The sequence below is a fragment of the Nelumbo nucifera genome, chromosome 2, assembly GCF_055504915.1.
Source record: "Nelumbo nucifera cultivar China Antique chromosome 2, China Antique-T2T, whole genome shotgun sequence".
NCBI lineage: Eukaryota > Viridiplantae > Streptophyta > Magnoliopsida > Proteales > Nelumbonaceae > Nelumbo > Nelumbo nucifera.
Window position 1 is genome coordinate 22,871,135 of NC_142650.1, and position 16,924 is coordinate 22,888,058.

The 16,924-nt window shown below is 36.4% G+C and overlaps 1 long non-coding RNA gene across 1 annotated transcript; it reads left to right on the forward strand.

Annotated features, from left to right (window-relative positions):
• The first annotated feature begins 239 nt into the window (after positions 1-239).
• On the forward strand, positions 240-3,338 carry LOC104595220 (uncharacterized). Its single transcript, XR_016083073.1, has 2 exons — positions 240-1,700; positions 1,823-3,338. It is a non-coding gene; the product is annotated as an uncharacterized LOC104595220 (long non-coding RNA).
• Positions 3,339-16,924: the final 13,586 nt, after the last annotated feature.

The following is a 16,924-nucleotide window of genomic DNA, read 5'->3' on the forward strand; positions in this document are numbered from 1 at the left end:
GGAAAAAGGAGCCATGCATTAATTCTTTTCATGCTTGTTTATTGAAAACTGAAACTGCATTTGTTTCTCTCTAAAGTGGACTTTCTTTTTCAGATTCAAGTATTTCTGCTATTATTTGAACCCTTTTCATAGCAAAAACTTCTGTTTTTCATCCCTTCTTTTCATGATATAATTGACAAGGAAAACAAAGTATTCGCCATAAAAAAGAAACTCAGAATAGCCTGAGAAAATTTCCTTCCATTTTACATTTGAAACTAAGGCTGTGTTTGAAACCGATGTAAAATGTCATCGGTGTAAAAATACATTAATGATGTTTTACATCGAATTGTAAAAAGTGACCACTTGAGTTTCGAAAAGTGTGACAATAAAAGCGTAGACTTCTATATCAATTTTATCGATATAGTATTTACATTGAAAATTGATGTAAAACTCTACTTTAGATGAAGTTTTACATCGATTTATGACATAAAACTCCACTCGGAGTGGAGTTTTACGATTTACACTCCTTCCAAACGCCAACAAAATCCAATTGATCTTGATTTCCATCACTTCCAAACGCAGCCTAATGGAGCCAAGAGAAAATCAGAAGTTAGTAATTCTCAAGAGAATTGTACAATAGCCCTCTGCCCCCTCTTCCTGGCATGGTCTGGAATGGAACTCATGCCTATACAGGTTGGGAACTGGGATAAGACCAGGGGTCCCAGACGAAGGATCTCTCTCTCTCTCCTTTGTAGGCTGAAAATAAATTTGGAATCTGAGACAGGAAAAGGATGACATAGAGTACAACATGGACCCACTCAAAGCTGCCACCTCAGCTGCCATCCGTAATGACCTCTAGTATGGTAAAGTGGATTCCAAGTAGTCTTTCCTCTACATAGAAAACGCTGCCTGTTTTTGTTCATCAGCCTTCCAATTCCACTTACTTCAGCCAAACCCCAAGCCGAGCTTATGATCAGTCAAGAGAGCCATGAACCAAAGCCAGCTAACCAACATAGACCGTTCAAAAGCTACCTTCATTCATTTTTTTTAATTCCTTATATCTGTAAACTCTATATATAGTCGTCTCCTTCTACGTGCCTAACTTACGCCCTTGGTGGGGAGAAGGATGAACTGGGCTCCCAAGCTTCACGGCCAGAAATCTTCTTGTTCTTGCTCTTGTCTTGCCATGGACATCAGAAGCTGGTGCAATTCAGATAGCAGAAGCATCCGACTAGGACGAAGATTCACAGAGAACGACTACGCTGATTTTGAGACGTTTAGCTTGCCGGCTACCCGATCAAACACGCCGAGGTGGAGAGTGTTGTGGAGAAGGATAAAGAAAGAACAGAAGAAGTTCTTCTACTCTTCGGCTCGGTTCCAGGTTCCTTATGATCCCTACACTTATTCGCAGAATTTCGATCAAGGGTCGGCGTGGACCGAGCCTGATAACCTATCTCGGTCCTTCTCCGCTCGTTTCGCCGATCCTTCGAGGATCTTTCAGAAGAAAGGGTTGGTGGGTTGATGGGACTCGGGAGAAACGAGAAAGGAAACTTTTTTGTGTTCATATCTTCAGATCTTTATTCTGTATGGACACCCATTTTCATTCAGTTGTGATGCTTTCTCTGTCAATACCAGTCAGTTCCATACGTTTCTGATCTCTTCCTTATTTCATGGTTAATTAGTACTCCATCTGGTATATGGACGATTAACTCTGGTTAATGGTAATCTCATTATCAATCAATTAATTTGTTATTTCCTTCCTAAAAATTTGATGGCAGCAGGCTGTTTGCATTTGCAGCTTTATTTCTATGAATCTCTTTTTAAGTGAACCTGTTTGCTGAAGGTCTATCAATTTCATGAACTTGCTGTCGTTCTCGTTTGCTGAAATGTCTGAAATGCAGTTTTTATTAATGGGTTTCAACTTTCAACCGGGGAAGTGAAGAAGCATGTCCAAAGACTCCATTCCAAACTGAAGATCTGAATCACCAGCTTGAAAGTACTTCATTCTTCTTTTATCTTTTACTTTATTCGGCAGCAAGAGAAGATGCTTGGAGGCCAGGGGCTAATGGCCGCTCAGCCAAACTTTCTCTGTTGATAGTGGACGGCACCACAATCAAAAGCAGAAGGAATCTTGCAGCATTTGATTTGTTTTCCTGGATTCTGCTTACACTGTGCAGGAAGTTGGGTTTCTCTCCAGACAGATGCCTGTTGGTAGGTTTGGGTCTGGACTCTGGAATCAATGGAAAGCCAAAATACGACTATCTACCTGCGAAAGGGATCTGGTCTGGTGGCCCAAAATGCACGAATTACTTGTGCTAGAGCCAAAAACCATACTGATTTCAAGAGTCCTACCGTCCCATCAAACGCCTAACTTTCACAGGGCTAATAGAACCATGAGTTTTCTGTCTTTCTCTGCTAAAAAAAATACATCAACTCAATGACTAATGAATTTTCTTGATGACCCAATCACCCAATTGATCAAGTTATCTGTATCAGTTTCCCGAGATAAGAGAAGTAATTAATATGAGTTATGACTTTTAGCTGTGTATAAGCCTCAAGCCAAAACTCCCAAGCATATTTGATTGCAAGGAAGCCTCAGTAGGGCCCTTCACGGATCACTAGCTGGCCAAACTGTATGTTACTAGTATCTTCATACGTAACAAAAACAGAGGTCTCTGTCACCCAACTATTTCATCTTTATTTCGGCTAAAATGTTAGCTGAAGAATCAAAATTCGTGCTTGAAAGTTGAAACCCATCAATCTATGGCTCTTCACGCTTTATGATCAGATCAGAGAAGTTCCATCAATCTGTTTGTTTCAGTGTCGAGAAGCGCCAAAGGCAAAGTCTTTGTCATACAACTGTTTATCTGTGAAGATCATCTTTATATTATAACTCACTATTTGTAGCCATGAGTCACAGAAATCCTTACAGTGAAGTTCATGTCGAGAAGATTATTGCTCGACAAACCCTACTGCAACTTTATCTTATTCACAGTAGGACTCATCAGAACTCAGGACTGATCATTAAGATGACAAATGGAAAGGTGAAGCACTGAAGCATATCTGCACACTTCAATGGTAGGCAATCTTCTGGACTGCCCACAACCCAAGATTGCACGGGCTAAAAGTATTTGGACCCTCATCACTAGAACTAAAATTTGGACGACTAACTGAAGAAGGAACCATGGTTATCACATACAGATTTCTCAACATAGGTGAGTCTTTAGTGGTTTGAGATGGTTCACCTTCATTTGGTACCGTGTCTTCCAAATTCCAATCAAACGCTTTTCAGTCTCATATTATTATATTGCTTTGTAACAGAGATTATTAAGTCATGATTAATCATGCTCTTTCCCATATATTATCTCTATTGGTGGAAGGTCAAGATCACACCAAGAGTGACCCCATCCATATTTGATAGAGTTTTTGAGACGAAAGTTTTGAATAAATGCTTTAGATTCCTCCTTGGGATGGCCTAAAAAAAAAAGAAGTTATTCCAAGTCCCTAATGGCCTAATACCTCTATTTAGGCAATTAGTCTCCGTTTGGATAAGCCTTTGCTTTTGACTTTTTTAGCTTTGGACCATGGGAAACAAAAGTGAGCCAAAAAGTGTTTTGAGTTGTTTGGTGAGAATTGTTTTTAAAAACATAGCAATCTAAGGCCAAAAACACTTTAAGCCCCAATGCAGAAAACTCAAAATTGGGGCCTTGTTTCTTTGGGCGTCGAAAGCACCAATATTGAAGCTTATCCAAACAAAACCGGATTCAGTCAGTGGAAAGCCCGTTCGAACAATCATTATAGCTTTGCTTTGGGAAGAAATAAAATGCAGAAGTACGGAGATGTTCCCAACACAAGTCTGTAAAGGCTGTTCGAATAGGCATTGCACTGACTGAAGCCGATCTCTATCCAAACACAATAATATCTGCTTTCTCCCCATTTAAGTTTTCATTTGTGTCTCCATAAATGATTTACCTGGGTAAATGCAATTATTTCAACAAATGTTTCTTTTATTCCCTATGTGAATGGAGATGAAAGCTGCTCCCCCAAATGTTTCACATGCACATTTCAACGTGTATTGGGTACATCTCCCGAAGTTATCAGTGAGAGATGTTTCCACTACATGATTGGGATTTGGAATATGTTGTGGGACGCTTGTGGAGTGTAGATGTGAATTCATGTGAAGGTGTATAATATAACATATTTGTCCAAAAAAGTGACAATATTATTGAAGGAACAATGGGTTGAACAAGGAAATAAACCCATCACATATTAGCGATTTTCGATGAGACCCACTAATACTAGAAAACAAATATGGGTTTATTTCCTTTACATGGGACCTACCAATTTACATGGTTTTATTTCCTTTACATGTGACCTAGTTAATACAATTTAATGATAAAACACAAGCCCAATAGTTAAGAAGGAAGATTAGAAAGAAAAGGATATGGCTTTAAATTTAAGGAAGGAAACTCTCTCACTCTTGGAGCCAATCTTGTCACCTCCAGGTTGCAGGTTCAGTCATGGGTTACGTGCTAATGAAAAATAGCTAAATAACAGTTGTGGCAAACATGACCATGACACTCAAATTGGTGACAGGGAGAAATCCTTTGACCAGTAAGTATCATCTCAGCCAAGCTTCCGTTTGCCTTTAACCAAGAATTACGTGTGCACTTCGGTATTTGCCATTTAGCCTGGACACAATTCCTTTTTCATTCTAATGACAACATCCAAGAACAGCTGCCCTCAACATCACACATAGTGATAGTGTTGGGTCTACTCACATCCACACGTACCCATAAGACACAACTGCAAGTATTGGAAATATCTTCAAGAGAACAATTAGGGGTGTCAATACCGAATATGCGATTTTGAATTCAAAATTCAATATAATCAAATTGAATTCAGATAATTTAAATATTTTATTCATATTGAATAGTTAATCGGATTCGAATTCAGATATGACCTGATTCAATTCGATAAATATCTGAATTCAACCGATTATTTATTTCTTATATATAATATGAAATATTTAAATTTCTTATATAATTATATAAATAATTTATATATTTATATACTTTATATAAATAAAACTTATTTTATATATTTATTAATTAGTCAAATTCGAATCCAATCGAATATTCGAATTCAAATATTACTTTTTAATTTCCATCGGATATCAAATCAAATTCTGATATCGAATTTTCTAATCGGATTCGAATTTGGATATTGCTTGATCCGATTCGAGTTCAATCTGGTTTTACACCCCTAAAAACAACCACCAAAAGACACTACTGCTGTGTATTGAGAATATCTGGCTTGTCATTCATGAGGAGATGTTCCCAATCCTCACCTGAGGTGTCTTGTGGGTAGGTAATTTCTAAATTTTGATGGACAATGGTTTAGAGGCCGTTTAGTTTCATTTCCATTTATCTAATAAACGTTTTGTATGATTTTTTTTTTTTGTTTTGGAAAAGTGAGAGAAGTTGTTGATAAATATTTATTAGCATTTTTTGACGGCTAAAGGCCACATATGCCTTAGCATTGGGGGGAAAATTTCCGATCAGTATCCTGTACTTTGGCTCGAGTGACAATTTAGTCTCCAAAATTTAAAATGTGACAATCCAATATTCAAACTTTCGAAATGCGATAATTCGGTACCTGCTGTTAAGTAACAAGTAAAAAGATATAAATGACCCTTAAGTATCATTTAATTTGCTTTGTCAATCATCCGCTAAAATCAAAACCAACCTACCGACACAAAAAAAGGCAAGTTATGCAGAAAATTCAAATTTCAGATGTGCGCTCAATGCTTCTTTAACCAATTTTCAATTTCCCCCCTGGTTGTAAGTGATGAAAAGAATGCTCCACCAGAAGAGAAAATCTCAAATATCTCGTCGCTTTAGTATTAACTGAAAATCAAATGGAATAAAACAGAGTTACCGATTGACATGTATATTGAATCTTCTACAAATACGCAGAGAAAATTGGGCTTGTCAGCTAAACACCAACACCAATACCCCTGACCTCAATTTATTGCCCCGCCCTCTTTCATCTGTTGATCATCCACTTAAATTAATAGCATGCAATTATCTTTATTAAGTCGTACATGGATACATAAAATGAAATGGATCCCCACTAACAGTCCTCCCTACTCTTCCCCTCTCAATCGGATAGTCCAGCCTTGCTCTTTAAGTGCTGCCTGAAACCCAATTGAAATGGTTGAATTCAAAAAAAATGGTTTTGCATTTTAGAACAGAATAGAGTAATTGAGGGGAGAGAATGACAGAGACACACACAGATACAGAGGGAGATACGTTCCAGAGCAGAGCTTTGGAGCTGCGAAGAAATTAAGCACAGTTGCTTCTTGCACACTCGGCATGCACGTCGAAGCTATTGTCCATCGACAATCAGGGTGAGGGGGAACTAGCTAGGAAGGTTTCTGCTTTCTGTGCTTTTGAAGGAGATTTTTGGCTCGAGTGAATTTGGTGCAAGACTGGGCTTTCAGGACTGATGCCCCAAAGCTTTCTCTCAATTTAGTTTTTCAACCAGATTTCTCTCTCTCTCTTTCATTTGTTAAAGAAGAAGATAATGAACTGTGTATTTTATTTTTAAGGGATTTTGATATTTTTAAAAGTTTTAAATCACACATGAGGTTACGTGATATACATAACTGACGGTCCATTAACGGCAGGTACTAGATTGACATGTTTTTAAAGTTTGGATACTGAATTGTTGCATTTTAAAATTTGGAGACCAAATTGTCACTTGAACTAAAGTATACGATACTGATATGGAATTTTCCCAATTTTTTAGTGTTTCCTCCAACTCTCACACAATTCAAGAATAACATTTTTCTTGATAAATGGCTCAACCAAAGAAAATTCGGAAAAGTATAGACATGCCTAATGCAGATTTCTGAATTCCTCACAAATCTATAAACATTAAAAAGGTCAAAAATCCACACTCTATGCACCCATATCTGCTCGTGAATTGGCATCAATTCTGAGCTAGCACTTACCCCAACTGACCTTTGGGCCTATGAATTCTAACCCTGGGCTGAATGGTCATTCTCCCAAGAAAATTTTGATCTTCATTGCAGGAAATGCTTATTCGGTGCTGAATCCATACCAATTATTTGATAAGATGGTCTTTGGTTCTATTACCATTTAGCAAACAATCAATGCCAACTCAGCACCAAATAGGCATTTCCCCCAATGGATCTTGAAATTTTGTTTGGTTAAATTGCTTATCAAGAGAACATTTTGTGAGGGATATTGAGAGCCATCCCTTGGTGGAAGCCCCCCCCCCCCCCACCCCACCCCACCCCACAATGGTAAGACGTGTTTTCACTGTTTGGCACATGTGACATTTAATGGTCTCTAACTGTCTAAATACACTAATAATGTTTCTCAACAACCTTTATCTTTTTTCAAAAAAATGCCATACAAAATGTTTATTAGGGGGTGTTCCTATTTTGGATTTTGAGAGGGGGAAAGTTGGTCAATCCCATTGACCAAGAAACTCGTGTTCTTTTTTCAGATTTGTGTGGTGACCAGGGAAATTTATTTTTCTAGGTATGTAAATAACTTTCTCACTTGGGGGAAAGTTAACAACACTTGGATGGGACAAAATATCCCTTTAATAATAGATTTTTATGGCTAAAATGGTCATCGTCTTATTTTCCTAGGAAATAAAAGAATATGGATAAATGCACTTACCTCGATAAGAATTTTATCAAAAAGTGAATGGGGCCTAATAAATGCTTAAACGGCAATGGAACTAAACAGATCCTTAATCAGCTTGGAGTTTTTACTATAGTTACATTCAAGTTTAAATAAGGGAAATTATCTAAAACCTCCCTTTACTTTGTTGAAAATGTCTAAAATTTCCTCCTCCCCTTCATACTCCAATCTTTGTTGTGGTAATTGAAAATGTAAAATTGCACCCTATCCATACTCCATTTTATACCCTTTAGAGTGCGTTCTTTTCTGGATTTTGAGAGAGGGAAAAGTTGGTCAATGGGATTTTGGTTCCCATTGACCAAGAATCCCATGTTCTTTTTTCACATTTATGTGGGGACTAAGAAAAGTTTATTTTCCTAGGTATCACTAATTCGGGTAAGTAATACCTATCTCCTAGGTGGGTAAATAACTTTCCTACCTAGGGGAAAAGTTCTCACACTTGAATGAGACAAAAATGCCCCTTTTAATAATGGAATTTTGTGGATAAAATGGTCATTTATCTTATTTACTTGGGAAATAAAGAACATGGGTAAATGCACTTACACAGATAAGTGTTTTCTTATCCAAGTAATTGTATTTACCCGGGTAAATAACTTAACGAAAAGCAAACGTACGGTACCTTAGCAGTACTTTTTATTAATATGAAAAAGAAAGAAGAAGAAGATAATGATGATGATGATGATAAGAGTTTCTTTTTCTTACCCCAAACATGTGTGAAGGGGTACCCAAAGTTAAAAGTTGATCAATACCACCAACCCGCAAATGAAAGAACCACCTGAACCAAAAAAAATGTATGAACACAAGGATTGACCAATTCTGTCTTAGTGAATTAAATAGATGAACCTGATCAAAGTAGATTTTCACAACTACAAACATGATCCAATTCACTGTTTAGATTTCGGCATTAACATTCTTCCTTGCTTCTTATTGAATCATATGTATAAATTACATCAATTCGATCAACAATAAATTAAATAGATCAAACAGTACCATTTCCATGCCATGAGAGTTAAAATTAGAAGAAATTATGTCAAATGAGTCAAGGTCATTTCTGTCATTTAAAACGGTTTTTGGAAAAATAACGGTTCAAGATAAAAACAGAATTGATGCCTTGGCCAGTTTCCACGCCAAACAGCCTAACCATCCGGATCAACAACAGTTTTAAAACCTCCATTGAAGCAGGTATTACACACTTTTATTTAATAAATGACTTCATGACATTTAAGTTGTGTTTGTACCATTGCCACTTCTACTTGTAATATGTCTAAATCCAAAAAAAAATATTGTTGTATATGTATTTGTAGTGTATATATTTGTATTTATATATTTTTTTTTCAAATTAAGCTTGAACGGATGCAAGACATGTCTAAATCCAGAAAAAAGATAGGATGTCAAATCAATTTCAGAATTTCCGAGCTCAGAGTCTCAAGTCGTATGCTTGTCCAACATTTTTTTTTTGGAAAAGTACGGACAAGCTTAATGTAGATTTCTGAATTCCCCTGCAAATCTATAAACATTCAAAAAGTCAAGAAATCACACTCTATGCACCCATACCCGTGGGGGTGTAAACGGATTGAATTCGAATGGGATCAGGCAATATCCGATTAGAAAATCTGATATCCGAATTCGATTCGATATCTGACGGATATTGAAAATTAATATCCAAATTCGATTCGATTTGAATTCAAATTCGATTAATTAATTATTTTAGATAATTAATAAATATATAAAATAAATATTTTATTGATATAAAGTATATAAATATATAAATTGTTTATATAACTTAATTATTATATATATATATCATATAAAATATTTTATATATTATATATAAGAATTAAATAATCGGTCGAATTTGGATATTTATCGAATCAAATCAGGTCATATCCGAATTCGACCGATTAAATATTTGAATTATCCGAATTTGATTCAATTATGTCGAATATCGAATTCGAAATCAAATTTTCGAATACCGTTGACACCCCTACATACCCACCCATAAATTGACATCGATTCCGAGCCCAACCTACCCAAACTATACTTTGGGCCTATGAATTCTGACCCTAGGCTGAATGGTCGTTCTCCTTTTTTTCGTCTCAACATGGTACTTTGCAAATTCCCTTTTTATCCTTTCAATAAAGAAAAAATTCATTAAACCAAAGAACAAACCAACAAACAACACAAATTTTAAATCCAAGTCTATGCATACATGGAGAATGTCTTGCATCAAAAAGATTGATTCCTTTGGCCAGCCCAAGGTTTTCCAACTGTTGTTGACCCGAATGGTCAGACTAGCCGGCCCGAGAACCGTCCAGGCAATCGGTTCTGTTTTACCCCAAATACAGTTTTGGTCAAAAACCGTTGACCTGGGTAGTCGAACCGTCAACCCGTTGACCCATTCAACAATTTTGACCATTTTTATTTTTTAAATTTATTTGTCATAACAGGGCACTTGTTTGAACTGGATGATCGGACCATCAACCCAAAAACCGGTGGTCAGAACGGTTCCATTTCCGGATTGTTTTTTAAAGCGTTGGACCAGCCATCATTTGAGTTCAAAATAACTTTTACCAACTTTTTACAATCAGATTCGTTAGAATTTACATTGGTAGCCCACGTACACATCTCAACCGTGTATTAGGAACATCTCCCATAATTGTTATTGGGAGATGGTCCTAATACACGGTTGAGATGTGCTGTGGGGTGCCCATGGGGCGTGTTCAGTGGGGCGCAACTGAGAATTCGATTCGGTAATAACTTTCTTAGCCCAATTTCAAAACTAGTGAAAACGTTACCTTCTTGCAGAATAACTTCAAAATCCTCTATGAAATGCAAATACGCTACTGCTTGACATAAAAAATCAACTGATATGATGTGTTAAATTTGTGGGAACATCTATGATGTTGGAGGAGCTTTGACCAATCAAAGCACTCCGGTGAATTTTGATGAACCCACTGATTGGTCATATTTTTTATGATAACAGTTGATTGGCCGTAAAATTTTCACGTATCATGTCAACCTTAAATTTATATTAAACGTGTGGTAATTGTTGAATTGATCTGTGAATCTGTGACCCCAGTTGTAGGTAATGCAATCTCTTTCAAAACTGCAGCTGTTTCTGCTTGAAAAGCCAAACATGCTGAACTAAAATCATATTTGAGAGCAGCAAAATCTCCATTCTAATCTCAAAAACTGAACGAAAGAAGGCAACACTTGGGGGTGTCAATAGATTGGTTTTGGTTTGGATCTCATCCAAATCAAAATCAATTTAATTGGATTGGATAGACTAATAAGACATTGAATTGGACTAGTTCAGGAGTATTATTGAATTTGATCGGGTCTGGTCCATCCTAACAGATTTATATTGAACCGGATCAGATTGAACCAATGGACCAGATTTAGATTGAAACCAATCTAAATTATAACCAATTTGAACAAATTGAATGATCGAGATATTGAATTGAACCGGTCCAAAATGGTCCAAAGTATCTATCAAATTGAATTGAACCTGGTCCATCTATAATGGATTCATATTGACCGGATTGGATTGGAGTATTGGACCAACTCTGGTCCAATATAATCGACACCCCTAGCAACACCCATACTCTTGAAATTGACATCCATGTTCATTTTTAATCACCTCTTTTATGTACATGGGAGTCATGGCCGGGAGTCACTACATGTTCTGGTTCTTGTTCGACCTTGGAATGACCACCACCCCTCTAATCGAATCATGCTGGTTTTTCTCTAGGGTGTCTATGGTCTCTCTCAAGTCTCAACCAATCTTTGAAAGACAACTCATTGCTCACAACATCTCTCAAGTCTCAACCATTGCATGAAGCACAGTTTATTACCCCCATATTGCACAAACTACACAAACCTACCCTTTCTCACACCCCTAATCCAAAGGTTACCATTTACTGCCACCACATGACCAATTTTTATTTTGGATGGTCTTAGTATCACTGTGAATCAGGTTCGACTATGATGCCGGAAAGACATGACACCGGGAAAATTTGCAACCAGTCGACCGGCACCATAAAAGTAATAGTAGATGAATTTTCATCAAAATTCACAAGGTGTTGTGATTAATCAAAAGCTTTCCAGTATCATGTCTTTCCGGCATCATAGATTCTCCTTTGTCAATAAGTTCAGCCACCTTGAAAAGACCATTATTATTGAGCGGTTGGGCCTAAAGCCCATTACTTAACACCCATCAATCTTTTGGATCAGCAGGTCCTTCATGTCTCAATATTTTGTCCATTATTGACAGCCCATTTCTGATTTAGCCCCATGCAGCATCACTTTTCCACCAGCCAAAACGTTAATTCTCCTAGTCCCACGAGCCTTTGACATAATTTATCAATTAAGAAACTTTTTTTCTTTTAATGTATTTTGCATTTATAATTTGGACACACAAATTGTTTTGGATTGATGCATATATCTTCCAAGAAAGTTCTGCTAGAAGAGCTAAGAGGGAGCTCTGAGCTGTCTAGTGCCTCCATCCACGTATATGCGCTCAGATGGAGAAATTAAGAAGGGGGAGTTCGCTGGTTAATTATGATGCTAATAATATTAGCAGATGAAACAGATGTCTTTGTAGAAGTGTTGAAGTGTTGTCTTCAACCGTTGATGTCCAAAGGTTTTTTTATTTTCTCTGCAGATGTAGCTATATTATTTGTGGGTGGGATGACTTGTTAAAATCGAATAATCACTTTTGAGATGCTTTTTCTTAAAAAAAAAAAGATATTATTTATCTCAAAAAAATAATACAATTAGATTGGTATTTATAACAAATTTGAATTATGTTTTTCAATCTACGAAGCTGTTTATCAAAAAACAAAAAACAGAAGGGAGCTCTCAGCCTCTCACTGCTGCAAATACAGTTGCAGCATTTCTTTTAGCCCCCTAATTAAAGAAAAGCTTGGCCATTTTGGAACAAACAGTCTGGGCTGCTTGGGAAGCCCACAACTTGGTGGCAACATTTGTTTTTGTCACCTTGCAAAGCATTCTCTAACCAAGAGCAATTAAAGAAACTTTTACCCATTTCTCTCAAACCCTTCTTGCAGTACAGCAATATGGGCAGCTTGGTTACTGCTAACCCTACCTTTTCACAAAACAGAAGTAATACCGTAATCCTTCCACAATTTGTAGATAACTAGATAATAAGGTTTGGAATTGGTTTTACCTATTCGAACCCAATTAAGACCCACACCCCCACCCCCCCCCCCCCCCCCCCCCCTCTCTCCTACATTTAGTAAGTTTATATAAAATGTTTAAACATATTTTTACAGGATACTGAAGATATTGAGAAGATAGAGCAAGGGTTATTATCAATTTACTGAGTCGGGTTAGGTCACGTTGAGATCCAACTCCTGACCCAACCCAAGTTATAGAAACCTCAAACCCTAACCCCAACTCAACCTAAAATTTTTAAGGTTGAATTTTGGTTGGTCCAGTTTTCTTTACTTTCTTTTGCCAAATATTCTTATTATCTATATACAAGGGTTGAGTCAATTCAATTTTAGCATTATTATATGAAAGAAATAACTGTCATGTTTTGAAAAAAAAAATAACCTTTAAACTAAAAGTTATTGACATACATATTGATAGATACATAAATAAATAAATAAATGTATAATTACATATATACATAAACAAATGTTTACATAATATTTATACATAAAAATATGAAGGTAAATCGGGCTCAGGTTGATCAAAGCCTCAACCCAAAATTGAATCAGGTTCATACTTTTCAATCATGCAAACCCAATCCAACCAAACTTTTTTGAATTGGGTTTAGGCCAGCTAACTCAACCCAATTGGCAGCCCTGGTTATAATCTAATAAAGCCTACCTAATCCTGATTATCAATAGGGCGGTTCTATGTCCATTGCTTAAGACCCTATAGGATCTGGGTTAGAACTGGGTCCATGTGTTTTCTTATTGGTTTTGGTCTGAATCTACCAAGCCTGGTCCAAACCCTATATGTGAAGTGTATTTGATCTTCATTATGCCTTCAACTTGAAGGCGCATGTATTTCTTCATTCATGTTTGAAGAAGAAAAAGCCAACATACAGTGCTGTTTCATTATTTAATAGCTAACATGTTCACGTTGGTTCGTAATAAATATTGAAGGTTTTTAAAACTGAATTGGACAATGAATTGGTCAAGGGTCTGGTTTTTAGGTTGAACGGTCCAATTGTTCAAATCAAACTGATGGTCCATTTTGACAAAAAATTAAAAAATTAAAAATGGTCAAAATCATTGAATAATTTGAACGATTCAACCGGTTTGACCGCCCGGGTCAGCGGTTTATTAGCTAAATCAACGTTTTTGGGCAAATTAATGGTTTTGGGGTAAAACGGAATCGATCACCTGACCGATTCCCAGTTTTCCGGTCCAATCCGGTATTAAAAACAATGTAAATATTTCCTCACACTGGTCAATGAGATGACTCCACATCAAAGGTTGTTTACAGCATTTTTTTTTTTTTTTTTGTATCACTTCATGGCAGATGAAGAAATTGAAGCCTGAATCTGATTTTGATCACTCGGATGTGAGATCATCTCATTTATTAGCACTTTTTTTTTTTGTAATTATTATGAAATTTATTTGAGGAAAAAAGCATTTTCTTTACTGATAATTTGCTGACTCCTTTAAACTGCTATTAAGACTCACTTTGGAAGAACGTAAAGCTCCATTTGGGAAAAGAGTGCAAATAGAAATATTTACATTGCAAAACATTCTATACCATATTACTAAACCTTCTATTTGTACTGTATATATTTGTATTTATACTTTTTCCAAATAAAGTTAAGGATTAGTTTGGAAAGAGTATAAATACAAATATGTAGAGTGCAAAACCTTATATTTTGTATTATTTTATATGTAATTATTGCATTTGTACTACTTCCAAACTAAGCCAAAAGTGCAAATGGGTGTTGATGAAACTGTTATTAGTTTACAGTAATCTTAAATGAAATTGTGTTCAATCCTATTCATGAGTAGTGGCTATACGATTATGTTCAAAAATCTGAGGTGGCAAGAAATGTAAGACAACGGCCAAATACAGCATCAACACCTTCTACTTCTACAAGGTCAAGACTATGATCAGGATCCTCTTTTAGAGAATCTGAAGTCAATAACTAATGATGTTTCGTATTTTAAATCCATTATAACAGTTTTTTTTTTTTGGTATTTGGTATCGCACACCACTAATAACCCTTTTCCTTTTTTCCAAATTGATTCTACATCAATGTTGAAATGAACCAATTAACATACCAACGAACCACCCCTCAAAAGCATAGCAAATTAAATGGGTTTATTAACCAGATACAAATCCATCCTCAATGGACTTCTCAAACACCAGAGTCAGGATCCGAATGGAGGCATGCAGTAGAAAAAAGTGCAGTTGATCCCAACTAGTGTTTGCGGCGCCATTTAGTGCGGGCTTGAAGGAAAATTCTTTCAAGTTCAAATGTAGGAGATATGGACTATACATGTTAAACCCTCCACCACCAGATGGGTGTTGTCTCGCCACGCTGTGTAACGAGCTACATAACCAATCACAAATGAACATGCCAGTATTCATGGTGAACAGCAAATCCCCAAGTGGGCAATACATATCAACTCAAAGCAGCTATTATGATAGGTAAATTGCTTAAAACTCTCACATGTTATTTGACAAATGCCTTAATCTCCCTTGTGATTTGACCTACCTTTCCTTTAGCTTGTCATTAACCGAAAATAATGATGTCATGCTTTTAACACTAGTTTATCCATCCATGACAACATTGAAGTATTTTATTCATGGTCATCATCATTTCTATTATTTCCATTTAAGTCCTTTTTTTTATATCTCTCACTCCTCTAGCTCTTTCAACTTGTAATAGATAATAGTCTTCTATGCAATATTAAAGTATTTATTGATCAAATTACTCCCCCCCCAAAAAAGAAGGCTCTTTTACATAGTCATTGTGAACTTGACTTTCCAAACAACATAGGCAAGTTGGATTTCAGCATCTGTGTAAATTTGGAGAATAGTGCAATCAAAGGATAAAATTGGGAGATAATGAGATTTATTATCTCGATATTTAGGACTCCACAAAAGGAGGTATAAAAGATATATAGAAAGTCACAACTCTTGAGGATTCTTATGAGAACTTGAGTAGAGATCATCTAGTCAAATGGGAGCTAATATGTAAAAGTATATAAGAAGGTGAATCAAGTGTTGGTAATGTAAATAAAAAGAATTTGATTTTGCTAGGGAAGTTGTTTTAAGGGTGAGAGAGGGAGAGAGAGAGAGACTTTGACATGAGGTTGTGGCTAGCATCCATGGCACATTGGGTACTAGTAGGATGCAAGTGTATTACATTAGGCTACTTTGGCATCACCTTAGAAGGTTATTCATGGTATCTTCCCTTACTTTCTCATTTTCATTAGGTATGATGTCCATTCAAGGAATTCAATTTGGTTTTGGGAGGATGTTGGGCTTGATTTTCCTCCTCTTAAGAAACTCTTTCATTCTTTATACCTGAGTGTGTATCAAAATTCATTTCCCCTCCTCTACTTCCTATGGGTCATAATGGGAATCTTGATTTGTGAAGAGATATGAAGGATGTTGAACTAACCTCTCTAACTAGACTATTACAACTCCTTGACAATGTGTGCTTGGACCCTTCTAAAGTGGATAGACATGTTTGGATCTCCACCTGCACTTTCTTTCTTCTCCCTCTCATGTGTTTTTCCCTTCAAGGAGGTTTAATGTAGATGCGTTCCACCTAAAATACAGAAGCCTTCTATTGGGCACTAGAAGATTCACACTTTAGATTTGTGAAAAAAAAAAAAGAAAAACCTATCTATATGTATGCGCAAACTAGTGTATTTTGTGTAAATCCAATGGTAAGAAATGTTAACACTTAATCTCTTATTCATATGTAATAAATATTTGGGGTAAATTATAAAGACCTCCCTGTACTATGATCATGAGACAAAGACCCCCTTCCGTTAGCCTTTCGTCCAAAAACGCCGTTACAATATTTTTTAATCCCATACTATCCTTATAATAACTATTCTCACAACGGGGAGAAAAACACTGTTCATCTTCTCCGACCTCAGATACACGAACAACAACTGTGATAATCCCTTCTACCTCAAATTCTTTCACATTTCTCTCTCTCTCCTGATCTCTCTTGTTCCCCT